Consider the following 17562-nt stretch of genomic DNA (forward strand, 5'->3'; position numbering starts at 1 on the left):
AAAGAGGACATTTGACTTATATATCTGAGTATGTCTCTCTTGATGGAGATGTCATTCTATCAAGAGGGCCTTTATGGATCCCGGGTACAACATGCGGCACGTGCGGTTAAGCAGCTTCTGTGTTGTTGTTTTTGTATCTTGCAGGACTGCATTGGAATTTTTGTGTGTGTACAAAAAATTATAATTCTGCTTGTGGTTTGGGCTGAGGCAGCACATGTTGTGCTTTGAAGGAGGACCTATGACATTGGCCACAATGAACCAGAGCCACAGATGTATGGCATGAAGAACATGAAAGTAATGGTGTGTTAGTTGCAATTCAATACTCAGGGTTGTCCCAGCCTCTGCACCAATAAGATAGTTACCAGGAGTGGGGTTCGAACCCACGAGGACGTACATCCATTGGATCTTAAGTCCAACGCCTTAACCACTCGGCCATCCTGGTGCTCAAACTTGAAAAGTCAAGTGATGACATCATTGTCATGTAACACATGTTGTGCTTTGAAGGAGGACCTATAACATTGGCCACAATGAACCAGAGCCACAGATGTATGGCATGAAGAACATGAAAGTAATGGTGTGTTAGTTGCAATTCAATAATCAGGGTTGTCCCAGCCTCTGCACCATTAAGATAGTTACCAGGAGTGGGGTTCGAACCCACGAGGACATACGTCCATTGGATCTTAAGTCCAACGTCTTAACCACTCGGCCATCCTGGTGCTCAAACTTGAAAAATCAAGTGATGACATCATTGTCATGTACCTATAGCAACCATTTTAAGTCAAAGAAATCGTTTGTACAAAAGAGGACATTTGACTTATATATCTGAGTATGTCTCTCTTGATGGAGATGTCATTCTATCAAGAGGGCCTTTATGGATCCCGGGTACAACATGCGGCACGTGCGGTTAAGCAGCTTCTGTGTTGTTGTTTTTGTATCTTACAGGACTGCATTGGAATTTTTGTGTGTGTACAAAAAATTATAATTCTGCTTGTGGTTTGGGCTGAGGCAGCACATGTTGTGCTTTGAAGGAGGACCTATAACATTGGCCACAATGAACCAGAGCCACAGATGTATGGCATGAAGAACATGAAAGTAATGGTGTGTTAGTTGCAATTCAATAATCAGGGTTGTCCCAGCCTCTGCACCATTAAGATAGTTACCAGGAGTGGGGTTCGAACCCACGAGGACATACGTCCATTGGATTTTAAGTCCAACGCCTTAACCACTGGTGCTTGCACCTATAAACACAAGTGATTATCATGTTATGTATAAACCATTTTGAACCATGTTTTTTATTGTCACTTGTAAACCCTTAGCTCATAAGACTTTTTATTCCTAATAGATTTTGGCTTGAGATATTTTTTGTAATTGACCTTTACATTTTGTTATAATTAATTTCCATTTTAGAGAAATTAGTTATTCATTTCTTGGCCTTAAATTTGACTTTTTTTGGGGAAATATTGTAGCCTAAAGAACCATTTGTACAAAAAGGACATTTGATGACTGTTATATATGAGTTAATCCCTCTTGATGTAGAGGTTTTTCCATTAGTGTTTAATGCCGCCTTTAGTTTTAATATTTCCATTTATGAGTAATTATAATCCACAGAGAAGCAGTTGCATTTAATTCGTCAAGATCATCACGGCAGTGTCACTCTTCAGCATTAAGATATTTACAAGGAGTGGGGTTCGAACCCACGAGGACATACTTCCATTGGATCAAAAGTCCAACGCCTTAACCACTCAGCCATCCTGGTGCTGAAATTTGAAAAATCAAGTGATGACATCATTGTCATGTACCTATAGCAACCATTTTAAGTCAAAGAAATCGTTTGTACAAAAGAGGACATTTGACTTATATATCTGAGTATGTCTCTCTTGATGGAGATGTCATTCTATCAAGAGGGCCTTTATGGATCCCGGGTACAACATGCGGCACGTGCGGTTAAGCAGCTTCTGTGTTGTTGTTTTTGTATCTTGCAGGACTGCATTGGAATTTTTGTGTGTGTACAAAAAATTATAATTGTGCTTGTGGTTTGGGCTGAGGCAGCACATGTTGTGCTTTGAAGGAGGACCTATGACATTGGCCACAATGAACCAGAGCCACAGATGTATGGCATGAAGAACATGAAAGTAATGGTGTGTTAGTTGCAATTCAATACTCAGGGTTGTCCCAGCCTCTGCACCAATAAGATAGTTACCAGGAGTGGGGTTCGAACCCACGAGGACATACGTCCATTGGATCTTAAGTCCAACGCCTTAACCACTCGGCCATCCTGGTGCTCAAACTTGAAAAGTCAAGTGATGACATCATTGTCATGTAACACATGTTGTGCTTTGAAGGAGGACCTATAACATTGGCCACAATGAACCAGAGCCACAGATGTATGGCATGAAGAACATGAAAGTAATGGTGTGTTAGTTGCAATTCAATAATCAGGGTTGTCCCAGCCTCTGCACCATTAAGATAGTTACCAGGAGTGGGGTTCGAACCCACGAGGACATACTCCCATTGGATCTTAAGTCCAACTTCTTAACCACTCGGCCATCCTGGTGCTCAAACTTGAAAAATCAAGTGATGACATCATTGTCATGTACCTATAGCAACCATTTTAAGTCAAAGAAATCGTTTGTACAAAAGAGGACATTTGACTTATATATCTGAGTATGTCTCTCTTGATGGAGATGTCATTCTATCAAGAGGGCCTTTATGGATCCCGGGTACAACATGCGGCACGTGCGGTTAAGCAGCTTCTGTGTTGTTGTTTTTGTATCTTACAGGACTGCATTGGAATTTTTGTGTGTGTACAAAAAATTATAATTCTGCTTGTGGTTTGGGCTGAGGCAGCACATGTTGTGCTTTGAAGGAGGACCTATAACATTGGCCACAATGAACCAGAGCCACAGATGTATGGCATGAAGAACATGAAAGTAATGGTGTGTTAGTTGCAATTCAATAATCAGGGTTGTCCCAGCCTCTGCACCATTAAGATAGTTACCAGGAGTGGGGTTCGAACCCACGAGGACATACGTCCATTGGATTTTAAGTCCAACGCCTTAACCACTGGTGCTTGCACCTATAAACACAAGTGATTATCATGTTATGTATAAACCATTTTGAACCATGTTTTTTATTGTCACTTGTAAACCCTTAGCTCATAAGACTTTTTATTCCTAATAGATTTTGGCTTGAGATATTTTTTGTAATTGACCTTTACATTTTGTTATAATTAATTTCCATTTTAGAGAAATTAGTTATTCATTTCTTGGCCTTAAATTTGACTTTTTTGGGGGAAATGTTGTAGCCTAAAGAACCATTTGTACAAAAAGGACATTTGATGACTGTTATATGTGAGTTAATCCCTCTTGATGTAGAGGTTTTTCCACTAGTGTTTAATGCCGCCTTTAGTTTTAATATTTCCATTTATGAGTAATTATAATCCACAGAGAAGCAGTTGCATTTAATTCGTCAGGCTCATCACGGCAGTGTCACTCTTCAGCATTAAGATAGTTACCAGGAGTGGGGTTCGAACCCACGAGGACATACGTCCATTGGATCTTAAGTCCAACGCCTTAACCACTCGGCCATCCTGGTGCTCAAAGCTGAAAAATCAAGTGATGACATCATTGTCATGTACCTATAGCAACCATTTTAAGTCAAAGAAATCGTTTGTACAAAAGAGGACATTTGACTTATATATCTGAGTATGTCTCTCTTGATGGAGATGTCATTCTATCAAGAGGGCCTTTATGGATCCCGGGTACAACATGCGGCACGTGCGGTTAAGCAGCTTCTGTGTTGTTGTTTTTGTATCTTGCAGGACTGCATTGGAATTTTTGTGTGTGTACAAAAAATTATAATTCTGCTTGTGGTTTGGGCTGAGGCAGCACATGTTGTGCTTTGAAGGAGGACCTATGACATTGGCCACAATGAACCAGAGCCACAGATGTATGGCATGAAGAACATGAAAGTAATGGTGTGTTAGTTGCAATTCAATACTCAGGGTTGTCCCAGCCTCTGCACCAATAAGATAGTTACCAGGAGTGGGGTTCGAACCCACGAGGACGTACATCCATTGGATCTTAAGTCCAACGCTTTAACCACTCGGCCATCCTGGTGCTCAAACTTGAAAAGTCAAGTGATGACATCATTGTCATGTAACACATGTTGTGCTTTGAAGGAGGACCTATAACATTGGCCACAATGAACCAGAGCCACAGATGTATGGCATGAAGAACATGAAAGTAATGGTGTGTTAGTTGCAATTCAATAATCAGGGTTGTCCCAGCCTCTGCACCATTAAGATAGTTACCAGGAGTGGGGTTCGAACCCACGAGGACATACGTCCATTGGATCTTAAGTCCAACGTCTTAACCACTCGGCCATCCTGGTGCTCAAACTTGAAAAATCAAGTGATGACATCATTGTCATGTACCTATAGCAACCATTTTAAGTCAAAGAAATCGTTTGTACAAAAGAGGACATTTGACTTATATATCTGAGTATGTCTCTCTTGATGGAGATGTCATTCTATCAAGAGGGCCTTTATGGATCCCGGGTACAACATGCGGCACGTGCGGTTAAGCAGCTTCTGTGTTGTTGTTTTTGTATCTTACAGGACTGCATTGGAATTTTTGTGTGTGTACAAAAAATTATAATTCTGCTTGTGGTTTGGGCTGAGGCAGCACATGTTGTGCTTTGAAGGAGGACCTATAACATTGGCCACAATGAACCAGAGCCACAGATGTATGGCATGAAGAACATGAAAGTAATGGTGTGTTAGTTGCAATTCAATAATCAGGGTTGTCCCAGCCTCTGCACCATTAAGATAGTTACCAGGAGTGGGGTTCGAACCCACGAGGACATACGTCCATTGGATTTTAAGTCCAACGCCTTAACCACTGGTGCTTGCACCTATAAACACAAGTGATTATCATGTTATGTATAAACCATTTTGAACCATGTTTTTTATTGTCACTTGTAAACCCTTAGCTCATAAGACTTTTTATTCCTAATAGATTTTGGCTTGAGATATTTTTTGTAATTGACCTTTACATTTTGTTATAATTAATTTCCATTTTAGAGAAATTAGTTATTCATTTCTTGGCCTTAAATTTGACTTTTTTTGGGGAAATATTGTAGCCTAAAGAACCATTTGTACAAAAAGGACATTTGATGACTGTTATATATGAGTTAATCCCTCTTGATGTAGAGGTTTTTCCATTAGTGTTTAATGCCGCCTTTAGTTTTAATATTTCCATTTATGAGTAATTATAATCCACAGAGAAGCAGTTGCATTTAATTCGTCAAGATCATCACGGCAGTGTCACTCTTCAGCATTAAGATATTTACAAGGAGTGGGGTTCGAACCCACGAGGACATACTTCCATTGGATCAAAAGTCCAACGCCTTAACCACTCAGCCATCCTGGTGCTGAAATTTGAAAAATCAAGTGATGACATCATTGTCATGTACCTATAGCAACCATTTTAAGTCAAAGAAATCGTTTGTACAAAAGAGGACATTTGACTTATATATCTGAGTATGTCTCTCTTGATGGAGATGTCATTCTATCAAGAGGGCCTTTATGGATCCCGGGTACAACATGCGGCACGTGCGGTTAAGCAGCTTCTGTGTTGTTGTTTTTGTATCTTGCAGGACTGCATTGGAATTTTTGTGTGTGTACAAAAAATTATAATTGTGCTTGTGGTTTGGGCTGAGGCAGCACATGTTGTGCTTTGAAGGAGGACCTATGACATTGGCCACAATGAACCAGAGCCACAGATGTATGGCATGAAGAACATGAAAGTAATGGTGTGTTAGTTGCAATTCAATACTCAGGGTTGTCCCAGCCTCTGCACCAATAAGATAGTTACCAGGAGTGGGGTTCGAACCCACGAGGACATACGTCCATTGGATCTTAAGTCCAACGCCTTAACCACTCGGCCATCCTGGTGCTCAAACTTGAAAAGTCAAGTGATGACATCATTGTCATGTAACACATGTTGTGCTTTGAAGGAGGACCTATAACATTGGCCACAATGAACCAGAGCCACAGATGTATGGCATGAAGAACATGAAAGTAATGGTGTGTTAGTTGCAATTCAATAATCAGGGTTGTCCCAGCCTCTGCACCATTAAGATAGTTACCAGGAGTGGGGTTCGAACCCACGAGGACATACTCCCATTGGATCTTAAGTCCAACTTCTTAACCACTCGGCCATCCTGGTGCTCAAACTTGAAAAATCAAGTGATGACATCATTGTCATGTACCTATAGCAACCATTTTAAGTCAAAGAAATCGTTTGTACAAAAGAGGACATTTGACTTATATATCTGAGTATGTCTCTCTTGATGGAGATGTCATTCTATCAAGAGGGCCTTTATGGATCCCGGGTACAACATGCGGCACGTGCGGTTAAGCAGCTTCTGTGTTGTTGTTTTTGTATCTTACAGGACTGCATTGGAATTTTTGTGTGTGTACAAAAAATTATAATTCTGCTTGTGGTTTGGGCTGAGGCAGCACATGTTGTGCTTTGAAGGAGGACCTATAACATTGGCCACAATGAACCAGAGCCACAGATGTATGGCATGAAGAACATGAAAGTAATGGTGTGTTAGTTGCAATTCAATAATCAGGGTTGTCCCAGCCTCTGCACCATTAAGATAGTTACCAGGAGTGGGGTTCGAACCCACGAGGACATACGTCCATTGGATTTTAAGTCCAACGCCTTAACCACTGGTGCTTGCACCTATAAACACAAGTGATTATCATGTTATGTATAAACCATTTTGAACCATGTTTTTTATTGTCACTTGTAAACCCTTAGCTCATAAGACTTTTTATTCCTAATAGATTTTGGCTTGAGATATTTTTTGTAATTGACCTTTACATTTTGTTATAATTAATTTCCATTTTAGAGAAATTAGTTATTCATTTCTTGGCCTTAAATTTGACTTTTTTTGGGGAAATATTGTAGCCTAAAGAACCATCTGTACAAAAAGGACATTTGATGACTGTTATATATGAGTTAATCCCTCTTGATGTAGAGGTTTTTCCATTAGTGTTTAATGCCGCCTTTAGTTTTAATATTTCCATTTATGAGTAATTATAATCCACAGAGAAGCAGTTGCATTTAATTCGTCAAGATCATCACGGCAGTGTCACTCTTCAGCATTAAGATATTTACAAGGAGTGGGGTTCGAACCCACGAGGACATACTTCCATTGGATCAAAAGTCCAACGCCTTAACCACTCAGCCATCCTGGTGCTGAAATTTGAAAAATCAAGTGATGACATCATTGTCATGTACCTATAGCAACCATTTTAAGTCAAAGAAATCGTTTGTACAAAAGAGGACATTTGACTTATATATCTGAGTATGTCTCTCTTGATGGAGATGTCATTCTATCAAGAGGGCCTTTATGGATCCCGGGTACAACATGCGGCACGTGCGGTTAAGCAGCTTCTGTGTTGTTGTTTTTGTATCTTGCAGGACTGCATTGGAATTTTTGTGTGTGTACAAAAAATTATAATTGTGCTTGTGGTTTGGGCTGAGGCAGCACATGTTGTGCTTTGAAGGAGGACCTATGACATTGGCCACAATGAACCAGAGCCACAGATGTATGGCATGAAGAACATGAAAGTAATGGTGTGTTAGTTGCAATTCAATACTCAGGGTTGTCCCAGCCTCTGCACCAATAAGATAGTTACCAGGAGTGGGGTTCGAACCCACGAGGACATACGTCCATTGGATCTTAAGTCCAACGCCTTAACCACTCGGCCATCCTGGTGCTCAAACTTTAAAAATCAAGTGATGACATCATTGTCATGTAACACATGTTGTGCTTTGAAGGAGGACCTATAACATTGGCCACAATGAACCAGAGCCACAGATGTATGGCATGAAGAACATGAAAGTAATGGTGTGTTAGTTGCAATTCAATAATCAGGGTTGTCCCAGCCTCTGCACCATTAAGATAGTTACCAGGAGTGGGGTTCGAACCCACGAGGACATACGTCCATTGGATCTTAAGTCCAACGCCTTAACCACTCGGCCATCCTGGTGCTCAAACTTGAAAAATCAAGTGATGACATCATTGTCATGTACCTATAGCAACCATTTTAAGTCAAAGAAATCGTTTGTACAAAAGAGGACATTTGACTTATATATCTGAGTATGTCTCTCTTGATGGAGATGTCATTCTATCAAGAGGGCCTTTATGGATCCCGGGTACAACATGCGGCACGTGCGGTTAAGCAGCTTCTGTGTTGTTGTTTTTGTATCTTACAGGACTGCATTGGAATTTTTGTGTGTGTATAAAAAATTATAATTGTGCTTGTGGTTTGGGCTGAGGCAGCACATGTTGTGCTTTGAAGGAGGACCTATGACATTGGCCACAATGAACCAGAGCCACAGATGTATGGCATGAAGAACATGAAAGTAATGGTGTGTTAGTTGCAATTCAATACTCAGGGTTGTCCCAGCCTCTGCACCAATAAGATAGTTACCAGGAGTGGGGTTCGAACCCACGAGGACATACGTCCATTGGATCTTAAGTCCAACGCCGTAACCACTCGGCCATCCTGGTGCTCAAACTTGAAAAATCAAGTGATGACATCATTGTCATGTAACACATGTTGTGCTTTGAAGGAGGACCTATGACATTGGCCACAATGAACCAGAGCCACAGATGTATGGCATGAAGAACATGAAAGTAATGGTGTGTTAGTTGCAATTCAATACTCAGGGTTGTCCCAGCCTCTGCACCAATAAGATAGTTACCAGGAGTGGGGTTCGAACCCACGAGGACATACGTCCATTGGATCTTAAGTCCAACGCCTTAACCACTCGGCCATCCTGGTGCTCAAACTTGAAAAATCTAGTGATGACATCATTGTCATGTAACACATGTTGTGCTTTGAAGGAGGACCTATAACATTGGCCACAATGAACCAGAGCCACAGATGTATGGCATGAAGAACATGAAAGTAATGGTGTGTTAGTTGCAATTCAATAATCAGGGTTGTCCCAGCCTCTGCACCATTAAGATAGTTACCAGGAGTGGGGTTCGAACCCACGAGGACATACGTCCATTGGATCTTAAGTCCAACGCCTTAACCACTCGGCCATCCTGGTGCTCAAACTTGAAAAATCAAGTGATGACATCATTGTCATGTACCTATAGCAACCATTTTAAGTCAAAGAAATCGTTTGTACAAAAGAGGACATTTGACTTATATATCTGAGTATGTCTCTCTTGATGGAGATGTCATTCTATCAAGAGGGCCTTTATGGATCCCGGGTACAACATGCGGCACGTGCGGTTAAGCAGCTTCTGTGTTGTTGTTTTTGTATCTTACAGGACTGCATTGGAATTTTTGTGTGTGTACAAAAAATTATAATTCTGTTTGTGGTTTGGGCTGAGGCAGCACATGTTGTGCTTTGAAGGAGGACCTATAACATTGGCCACAATGAACCAGAGCCACAGATGTATGGCATGAAGAACATGAAAGTAATGGTGTGTTAGTTGCAATTCAATAATAAGGGTTGTCCCAGCCTCTGCACCATTAAGATAGTTACCAGGAGTGGGGTTCGAACCCACGAGGACATACGTCCATTGGATCTTAAGTCCAACGCCTTAACCACTCAGCCATCCTGGTGCTTGCACCTGTAAACACAAGTGATGAGATCATTATCATGTTATGTATAAACCATTTTGAACGATGTTTTTTAGTGTCACTTGTAAACCCTTAGCTCATAAGACTTTTTATTCCTAATAAATTTTGGCTTGAGATATTTTTTTAATTGACCTTTACATTTTGTTATAATTAATTTCCATTTTAGAGAAATTAGTTATTCATTTCTTGGCCTTAAATTTGACTTTTTTGGGGGAAATGTTGTAGCCTAAAGAACCATTTGTACAAAAAGGACATTTGATGACTGTTATATGTGAGTTAATCCCTCTTGATGTAGAGGTTTTTCCACTAGTGTTTAATGCCGCCTTTAGTTTTAATATTTCCATTTATGAGTAATTATAATCCACAGAGAAGCAGTTGCATTTAATTCGTCAGGCTCATCACGGCAGTGTCACTCTTCAGCATTAAGATAGTTACCAGGAGTGGGGTTCGAACCCACGAGGACATACGTCCATTGGATCTTAAGTCCAACGCCTTAACCACTCGGCCATCCTGGTGCTCAAACTTGAAAAATCAAGTGATGACATAATTGTCATGTACCTATAGCAACCATTTTAAGTCAAAGAAACCGTTTGTACAAAAAAGGACATTTGACTTATATATCTGAGTATGTCTCTCTTGATGGAGATGTCATTCTATCAAGAGGGCCTTTATGGATCCCGGGTACAACATGCGGCACGTGCGGTTAAGCAGCTTCTGTGTTGTTGTTTTTGTATCTTGCAGGACTGCATTGGAATTTTTGTGTGTGTACAAAAAATTATAATTGTGCTTGTGGTTTGGGCTGTGGCAGCACATGTTGTGCTTTGAAGGAGGACCTATAACATTGGCCACAATGAACCAGAGCCACAGATGTATGGCATGAAGAACATGAAAGTAATGGTGTGTTAGTTGCAATTCAATAATCAGGGTTGTCCCAGCCTCTGCACCATTAAGATAGTTAACAGGAGTGGGGTTCGAACCCAGGAGGACATACGTCCATTGGATCTTAAGTCCAACGCCTTAACCACTCGGCCATCCTGGTGCTTGCACCTATAAACACAAGTGATTATCATGTTATGTATAAACCATTTTGAACCATGTTTTTTATTGTCACTTGTAAACCCTTAGCTCATAAGACTTTTTATTCCTAATAGATTTTGGCTTGAGATATTTTTTGTAATTGACCTTTACATTTTGTTATAATTAATTTCCATTTTAGAGAAATTAGTTATTCATTTCTTGGCCTTAAATTTGACTTTTTTTGGGGAAATATTGTAGCCTAAAGAACCATTTGTACAAAAAGGACATTTGATGACTGTTATATATGAGTTAATCCCTCTTGATGTAGAGGTTTTTCCATTAGTGTTTAATGCCGCCTTTAGTTTTAATATTTCCATTTATGAGTAATTATAATCCACAGAGAAGCAGTTGCATTTAATTCGTCAAGATCATCACGGCAGTGTCACTCTTCAGCATTAAGATATTTACAAGGAGTGGGGTTCGAACCCACGAGGACATACTTCCATTGGATCAAAAGTCCAACGCCTTAACCACTCGGCCATCCTGGTGCTGAAACTTGAAAAATCAAGTGATGACATCATTGTCATGTACCTATAGCAACCATTTTAAGTCAAAGAAATCGTTTGTACAAAAGAGGACATTTGACTTATATATCTGAGTATGTCTCTCTTGATGGAGATGTCATTCTATCAAGAGGGCCTTTATGGATCCCGGGTAAAACATGCAGCACGTGCGGTTAAGCAGCTTCTGTGTTGTTGTTTTTGTATCTTGCAGGACTGCATTGGAATTTTTGTGTTTGTACAAAAAATTATAATTGTGCTTGTTGTTTGGGCTGTGGCAGCACATGTTGTGCTTTGAAGGAGGACCTATAACATTGGCCACAATGAATCAGAGCCACAGATGTATGGCATGAAGAACATAAAAGTAATGGTGTGTTAGTTGCAATTCAATAATCAGGGTTGTCCCATCCTCTGCACCATTAAGATAGTTACCAGGAGTGGGGTTCGAACCCACGAGGACATACGTCCATTGGATCTTAAGTCCAACGCCTTAACCACTCGGCCATCCTGGTGCTCAAACTTGAAAAATCAAGTGATGACATCATTGTCATGTACCTATAGCAACCATTTTAAGTCAAAGAAATCGTTTGTACAAAAGAGGACATTTGACTTATATATCTGAGTATGTCTCTCTTGATGGAGATGTCATTCTATCAAGAGGGCCTTTATGGATCCCGGGTAAAACATGCAGCACGTGCGGTTAAGCAGCTTCTGTGTTGTTGTTTTTGTATCTTGCAGGACTGCATTGGAATTTTTGTGTTTGTACAAAAAATTATAATTGTGCTTGTTGTTTGGGCTGTGGCAGCACATGTTGTGCTTTGAAGGAGGACCTATAACATTGGCCACAATGAATCAGAGCCACAGATGTATGGCATGAAGAACATAAAAGTAATGGTGTGTTAGTTGCAATTCAATAATCAGGGTTGTCCCATCCTCTGCACCATTAAGATAGTTACCAGGAGTGGGGTTCGAACCCACGAGGACATACGTCCATTGGATCTTAAGTCCAACGCCTTAACCACTCGGCCATCCTGGTGCTCAAACTTGAAAAATCAAGTGATGACATCATTGTCATGTACCTATAGCAACCATTTTAAGTCAAAGAAATCGTTTGTACAAAAGAGGACATTTGACTTATATATCTGAGTATGTCTCTCTTGATGGAGATGTCATTCTATCAAGAGGGCCTTTATGGATCCCGGGTACAACATGCGGCACGTGCGGTTAAGCAGCTTCTGTGTTGTTGTTTTTGTATCTTGCAGGACTGCATTGGAATTTTTGTGTGTGTACAAAAAATTATAATTCTGCTTGTGGTTTGGGCTGAGGCAGCACATGTTGTGCTTTGAAGGAGGACCTATAACATTGGCCACAATGAACCAGAGCCACAGATGTATGGCATGAAGAACATGAAAGTAATGGTGTGTTAGTTGCAATTCAATAATCAGGGTTGTCCCAGCCTCTGCACCATTAAGATAGTTACCAGGAGTGGGGTTCGAACCCACGAGGACATACGTCCATTGGATTTTAAGTCCAACGCCTTAACCACTGGTGCTTGCACCTATAAACACAAGTGATTATCATGTTATGTATAAACCATTTTGAACCATGTTTTTTATTGTCACTTGTAAACCCTTAGCTCATAAGACTTTTTATTCCTAATAGATTTTGGCTTGAGATATTTTTTGTAATTGACCTTTACATTTTGTTATAATTAATTTCCATTTTAGAGAAATTAGTTATTCATTTCTTGGCCTTAAATTTGACTTTTTTTGGGGAAATATTGTAGCCTAAAGAACCATTTGTACAAAAAGGACATTTGATGACTGTTATATATGAGTTAATCCCTCTTGATGTAGAGGTTTTTCCATTAGTGTTTAATGCCGCCTTTAGTTTTAATATTTCCATTTATGAGTAATTATAATCCACAGAGAAGCAGTTGCATTTAATTCGTCAAGATCATCACGGCAGTGTCACTCTTCAGCATTAAGATATTTACAAGGAGTGGGGTTCGAACCCACGAGGACATACTTCCATTGGATCAAAAGTCCAACGCCTTAACCACTCAGCCATCCTGGTGCTGAAATTTGAAAAATCAAGTGATGACATCATTGTCATGTACCTATAGCAACCATTTTAAGTCAAAGAAATCGTTTGTACAAAAGAGGACATTTGACTTATATATCTGAGTATGTCTCTCTTGATGGAGATGTCATTCTATCAAGAGGGCCTTTATGGATCCCGGGTACAACATGCGGCACGTGCGGTTAAGCAGCTTCTGTGTTGTTGTTTTTGTATCTTGCAGGACTGCATTGGAATTTTTGTGTGTGTACAAAAAATTATAATTGTGCTTGTGGTTTGGGCTGAGGCAGCACATGTTGTGCTTTGAAGGAGGACCTATGACATTGGCCACAATGAACCAGAGCCACAGATGTATGGCATGAAGAACATGAAAGTAATGGTGTGTTAGTTGCAATTCAATACTCAGGGTTGTCCCAGCCTCTGCACCAATAAGATAGTTACCAGGAGTGGGGTTCGAACCCACGAGGACATACGTCCATTGGATCTTAAGTCCAACGCCTTAACCACTCGGCCATCCTGGTGCTCAAACTTGAAAAGTCAAGTGATGACATCATTGTCATGTAACACATGTTGTGCTTTGAAGGAGGACCTATAACATTGGCCACAATGAACCAGAGCCACAGATGTATGGCATGAAGAACATGAAAGTAATGGTGTGTTAGTTGCAATTCAATAATCAGGGTTGTCCCAGCCTCTGCACCATTAAGATAGTTACCAGGAGTGGGGTTCGAACCCACGAGGACATACTCCCATTGGATCTTAAGTCCAACTTCTTAACCACTCGGCCATCCTGGTGCTCAAACTTGAAAAATCAAGTGATGACATCATTGTCATGTACCTATAGCAACCATTTTAAGTCAAAGAAATCGTTTGTACAAAAGAGGACATTTGACTTATATATCTGAGTATGTCTCTCTTGATGGAGATGTCATTCTATCAAGAGGGCCTTTATGGATCCCGGGTACAACATGCGGCACGTGCGGTTAAGCAGCTTCTGTGTTGTTGTTTTTGTATCTTACAGGACTGCATTGGAATTTTTGTGTGTGTACAAAAAATTATAATTCTGCTTGTGGTTTGGGCTGAGGCAGCACATGTTGTGCTTTGAAGGAGGACCTATAACATTGGCCACAATGAACCAGAGCCACAGATGTATGGCATGAAGAACATGAAAGTAATGGTGTGTTAGTTGCAATTCAATAATCAGGGTTGTCCCAGCCTCTGCACCATTAAGATAGTTACCAGGAGTGGGGTTCGAACCCACGAGGACATACGTCCATTGGATTTTAAGTCCAACGCCTTAACCACTGGTGCTTGCACCTATAAACACAAGTGATTATCATGTTATGTATAAACCATTTTGAACCATGTTTTTTATTGTCACTTGTAAACCCTTAGCTCATAAGACTTTTTATTCCTAATAGATTTTGGCTTGAGATATTTTTTGTAATTGACCTTTACATTTTGTTATAATTAATTTCCATTTTAGAGAAATTAGTTATTCATTTCTTGGCCTTAAATTTGACTTTTTTTGGGGAAATATTGTAGCCTAAAGAACCATTTGTACAAAAAGGACATTTGATGACTGTTATATATGAGTTAATCCCTCTTGATGTAGAGGTTTTTCCATTAGTGTTTAATGCCGCCTTTAGTTTTAATATTTCCATTTATGAGTAATTATAATCCACAGAGAAGCAGTTGCATTTAATTCGTCAAGATCATCACGGCAGTGTCACTCTTCAGCATTAAGATATTTACAAGGAGTGGGGTTCGAACCCACGAGGACATACTTCCATTGGATCAAAAGTCCAACGCCTTAACCACTCAGCCATCCTGGTGCTGAAATTTGAAAAATCAAGTGATGACATCATTGTCATGTACCTATAGCAACCATTTTAAGTCAAAGAAATCGTTTGTACAAAAGAGGACATTTGACTTATATATCTGAGTATGTCTCTCTTGATGGAGATGTCATTCTATCAAGAGGGCCTTTATGGATCCCGGGTACAACATGCGGCACGTGCGGTTAAGCAGCTTCTGTGTTGTTGTTTTTGTATCTTGCAGGACTGCATTGGAATTTTTGTGTGTGTACAAAAAATTATAATTGTGCTTGTGGTTTGGGCTGAGGCAGCACATGTTGTGCTTTGAAGGAGGACCTATGACATTGGCCACAATGAACCAGAGCCACAGATGTATGGCATGAAGAACATGAAAGTAATGGTGTGTTAGTTGCAATTCAATACTCAGGGTTGTCCCAGCCTCTGCACCAATAAGATAGTTACCAGGAGTGGGGTTCGAACCCACGAGGACATACGTCCATTGGATCTTAAGTCCAACGCCTTAACCACTCGGCCATCCTGGTGCTCAAACTTTAAAAATCAAGTGATGACATCATTGTCATGTAACACATGTTGTGCTTTGAAGGAGGACCTATAACATTGGCCACAATGAACCAGAGCCACAGATGTATGGCATGAAGAACATGAAAGTAATGGTGTGTTAGTTGCAATTCAATAATCAGGGTTGTCCCAGCCTCTGCACCATTAAGATAGTTACCAGGAGTGGGGTTCGAACCCACGAGGACATACGTCCATTGGATCTTAAGTCCAACGCCTTAACCACTCGGCCATCCTGGTGCTCAAACTTGAAAAATCAAGTGATGACATCATTGTCATGTACCTATAGCAACCATTTTAAGTCAAAGAAATCGTTTGTACAAAAGAGGACATTTGACTTATATATCTGAGTATGTCTCTCTTGATGGAGATGTCATTCTATCAAGAGGGCCTTTATGGATCCCGGGTACAACATGCGGCACGTGCGGTTAAGCAGCTTCTGTGTTGTTGTTTTTGTATCTTACAGGACTGCATTGGAATTTTTGTGTGTGTATAAAAAATTATAATTGTGCTTGTGGTTTGGGCTGAGGCAGCACATGTTGTGCTTTGAAGGAGGACCTATGACATTGGCCACAATGAACCAGAGCCACAGATGTATGGCATGAAGAACATGAAAGTAATGGTGTGTTAGTTGCAATTCAATACTCAGGGTTGTCCCAGCCTCTGCACCAATAAGATAGTTACCAGGAGTGGGGTTCGAACCCACGAGGACATACGTCCATTGGATCTTAAGTCCAACGCCGTAACCACTCGGCCATCCTGGTGCTCAAACTTGAAAAATCAAGTGATGACATCATTGTCATGTAACACATGTTGTGCTTTGAAGGAGGACCTATGACATTGGCCACAATGAACCAGAGCCACAGATGTATGGCATGAAGAACATGAAAGTAATGGTGTGTTAGTTGCAATTCAATACTCAGGGTTGTCCCAGCCTCTGCACCAATAAGATAGTTACCAGGAGTGGGGTTCGAACCCACGAGGACATACGTCCATTGGATCTTAAGTCCAACGCCTTAACCACTCGGCCATCCTGGTGCTCAAACTTGAAAAATCTAGTGATGACATCATTGTCATGTAACACATGTTGTGCTTTGAAGGAGGACCTATAACATTGGCCACAATGAACCAGAGCCACAGATGTATGGCATGAAGAACATGAAAGTAATGGTGTGTTAGTTGCAATTCAATAATCAGGGTTGTCCCAGCCTCTGCACCATTAAGATAGTTACCAGGAGTGGGGTTCGAACCCACGAGGACATACGTCCATTGGATCTTAAGTCCAACGCCTTAACCACTCGGCCATCCTGGTGCTCAAACTTGAAAAATCAAGTGATGACATCATTGTCATGTACCTATAGCAACCATTTTAAGTCAAAGAAATCGTTTGTACAAAAGAGGACATTTGACTTATATATCTGAGTATGTCTCTCTTGATGGAGATGTCATTCTATCAAGAGGGCCTTTATGGATCCCGGGTACAACATGCGGCACGTGCGGTTAAGCAGCTTCTGTGTTGTTGTTTTTGTATCTTACAGGACTGCATTGGAATTTTTGTGTGTGTACAAAAAATTATAATTCTGTTTGTGGTTTGGGCTGAGGCAGCACATGTTGTGCTTTGAAGGAGGACCTATAACATTGGCCACAATGAACCAGAGCCACAGATGTATGGCATGAAGAACATGAAAGTAATGGTGTGTTAGTTGCAATTCAATAATAAGGGTTGTCCCAGCCTCTGCACCATTAAGATAGTTACCAGGAGTGGGGTTCGAACCCACGAGGACATACGTCCATTGGATCTTAAGTCCAACGCCTTAACCACTCAGCCATC

At 40.6% G+C, this 17562-nt stretch overlaps 27 non-coding genes across 27 annotated transcripts; all 27 read right to left on the reverse strand.

Annotated features, from left to right (window-relative positions):
* Positions 1 to 359: 359 nt before the first annotated feature.
* trnal-uaa lies at positions 360 to 442 on the reverse strand. Its single transcript has one exon. It is a non-coding gene; the product is annotated as a tRNA-Leu (tRNA).
* A 191-nt stretch (positions 443 to 633) lies between these two features.
* trnal-uaa lies at positions 634 to 716 on the reverse strand. The gene has a single exon. It is a non-coding gene; the product is annotated as a tRNA-Leu (tRNA).
* A 1481-nt stretch (positions 717 to 2197) lies between these two features.
* On the reverse strand, positions 2198 to 2280 carry trnal-uaa. Its single transcript has one exon. It is a non-coding gene; the product is annotated as a tRNA-Leu (tRNA).
* Positions 2281 to 2471: 191 nt separating this feature from the next.
* Positions 2472 to 2554, reverse strand: trnal-uaa. Its single transcript has one exon. It is a non-coding gene; the product is annotated as a tRNA-Leu (tRNA).
* A 957-nt stretch (positions 2555 to 3511) lies between these two features.
* Positions 3512 to 3594, reverse strand: trnal-uaa. Its single transcript has one exon. It is a non-coding gene; the product is annotated as a tRNA-Leu (tRNA).
* A 441-nt stretch (positions 3595 to 4035) lies between these two features.
* On the reverse strand, positions 4036 to 4118 carry trnal-uaa. Its single transcript has one exon. It is a non-coding gene; the product is annotated as a tRNA-Leu (tRNA).
* Positions 4119 to 4309: 191 nt separating this feature from the next.
* trnal-uaa lies at positions 4310 to 4392 on the reverse strand. Its single transcript has one exon. It is a non-coding gene; the product is annotated as a tRNA-Leu (tRNA).
* A 1481-nt stretch (positions 4393 to 5873) lies between these two features.
* On the reverse strand, positions 5874 to 5956 carry trnal-uaa. Its single transcript has one exon. It is a non-coding gene; the product is annotated as a tRNA-Leu (tRNA).
* A 191-nt stretch (positions 5957 to 6147) lies between these two features.
* Positions 6148 to 6230, reverse strand: trnal-uaa. Its single transcript has one exon. It is a non-coding gene; the product is annotated as a tRNA-Leu (tRNA).
* Positions 6231 to 7711: 1481 nt separating this feature from the next.
* On the reverse strand, positions 7712 to 7794 carry trnal-uaa. Its single transcript has one exon. It is a non-coding gene; the product is annotated as a tRNA-Leu (tRNA).
* A 191-nt stretch (positions 7795 to 7985) lies between these two features.
* Positions 7986 to 8068, reverse strand: trnal-uaa. The gene has a single exon. It is a non-coding gene; the product is annotated as a tRNA-Leu (tRNA).
* A 441-nt stretch (positions 8069 to 8509) lies between these two features.
* trnal-uaa lies at positions 8510 to 8592 on the reverse strand. Its single transcript has one exon. It is a non-coding gene; the product is annotated as a tRNA-Leu (tRNA).
* A 191-nt stretch (positions 8593 to 8783) lies between these two features.
* Positions 8784 to 8866, reverse strand: trnal-uaa. The gene has a single exon. It is a non-coding gene; the product is annotated as a tRNA-Leu (tRNA).
* A 191-nt stretch (positions 8867 to 9057) lies between these two features.
* trnal-uaa lies at positions 9058 to 9140 on the reverse strand. Its single transcript has one exon. It is a non-coding gene; the product is annotated as a tRNA-Leu (tRNA).
* A 441-nt stretch (positions 9141 to 9581) lies between these two features.
* trnal-uaa lies at positions 9582 to 9664 on the reverse strand. The gene has a single exon. It is a non-coding gene; the product is annotated as a tRNA-Leu (tRNA).
* A 450-nt stretch (positions 9665 to 10114) lies between these two features.
* trnal-uaa lies at positions 10115 to 10197 on the reverse strand. The gene has a single exon. It is a non-coding gene; the product is annotated as a tRNA-Leu (tRNA).
* Positions 10198 to 10638: 441 nt separating this feature from the next.
* On the reverse strand, positions 10639 to 10721 carry trnal-uaa. The gene has a single exon. It is a non-coding gene; the product is annotated as a tRNA-Leu (tRNA).
* A 967-nt stretch (positions 10722 to 11688) lies between these two features.
* On the reverse strand, positions 11689 to 11771 carry trnal-uaa. Its single transcript has one exon. It is a non-coding gene; the product is annotated as a tRNA-Leu (tRNA).
* A 441-nt stretch (positions 11772 to 12212) lies between these two features.
* On the reverse strand, positions 12213 to 12295 carry trnal-uaa. Its single transcript has one exon. It is a non-coding gene; the product is annotated as a tRNA-Leu (tRNA).
* Positions 12296 to 13776: 1481 nt separating this feature from the next.
* trnal-uaa lies at positions 13777 to 13859 on the reverse strand. Its single transcript has one exon. It is a non-coding gene; the product is annotated as a tRNA-Leu (tRNA).
* Positions 13860 to 14050: 191 nt separating this feature from the next.
* Positions 14051 to 14133, reverse strand: trnal-uaa. The gene has a single exon. It is a non-coding gene; the product is annotated as a tRNA-Leu (tRNA).
* Positions 14134 to 15614: 1481 nt separating this feature from the next.
* On the reverse strand, positions 15615 to 15697 carry trnal-uaa. Its single transcript has one exon. It is a non-coding gene; the product is annotated as a tRNA-Leu (tRNA).
* A 191-nt stretch (positions 15698 to 15888) lies between these two features.
* Positions 15889 to 15971, reverse strand: trnal-uaa. Its single transcript has one exon. It is a non-coding gene; the product is annotated as a tRNA-Leu (tRNA).
* A 441-nt stretch (positions 15972 to 16412) lies between these two features.
* On the reverse strand, positions 16413 to 16495 carry trnal-uaa. The gene has a single exon. It is a non-coding gene; the product is annotated as a tRNA-Leu (tRNA).
* Positions 16496 to 16686: 191 nt separating this feature from the next.
* trnal-uaa lies at positions 16687 to 16769 on the reverse strand. Its single transcript has one exon. It is a non-coding gene; the product is annotated as a tRNA-Leu (tRNA).
* A 191-nt stretch (positions 16770 to 16960) lies between these two features.
* trnal-uaa lies at positions 16961 to 17043 on the reverse strand. Its single transcript has one exon. It is a non-coding gene; the product is annotated as a tRNA-Leu (tRNA).
* A 441-nt stretch (positions 17044 to 17484) lies between these two features.
* Positions 17485 to 17562, reverse strand: trnal-uaa. Its single transcript has one exon. It is a non-coding gene; the product is annotated as a tRNA-Leu (tRNA).

Source organism: Alosa sapidissima, chromosome 4, assembly GCF_018492685.1.
Source record: "Alosa sapidissima isolate fAloSap1 chromosome 4, fAloSap1.pri, whole genome shotgun sequence".
Lineage (NCBI taxonomy): Eukaryota > Metazoa > Chordata > Actinopteri > Clupeiformes > Clupeidae > Alosa > Alosa sapidissima.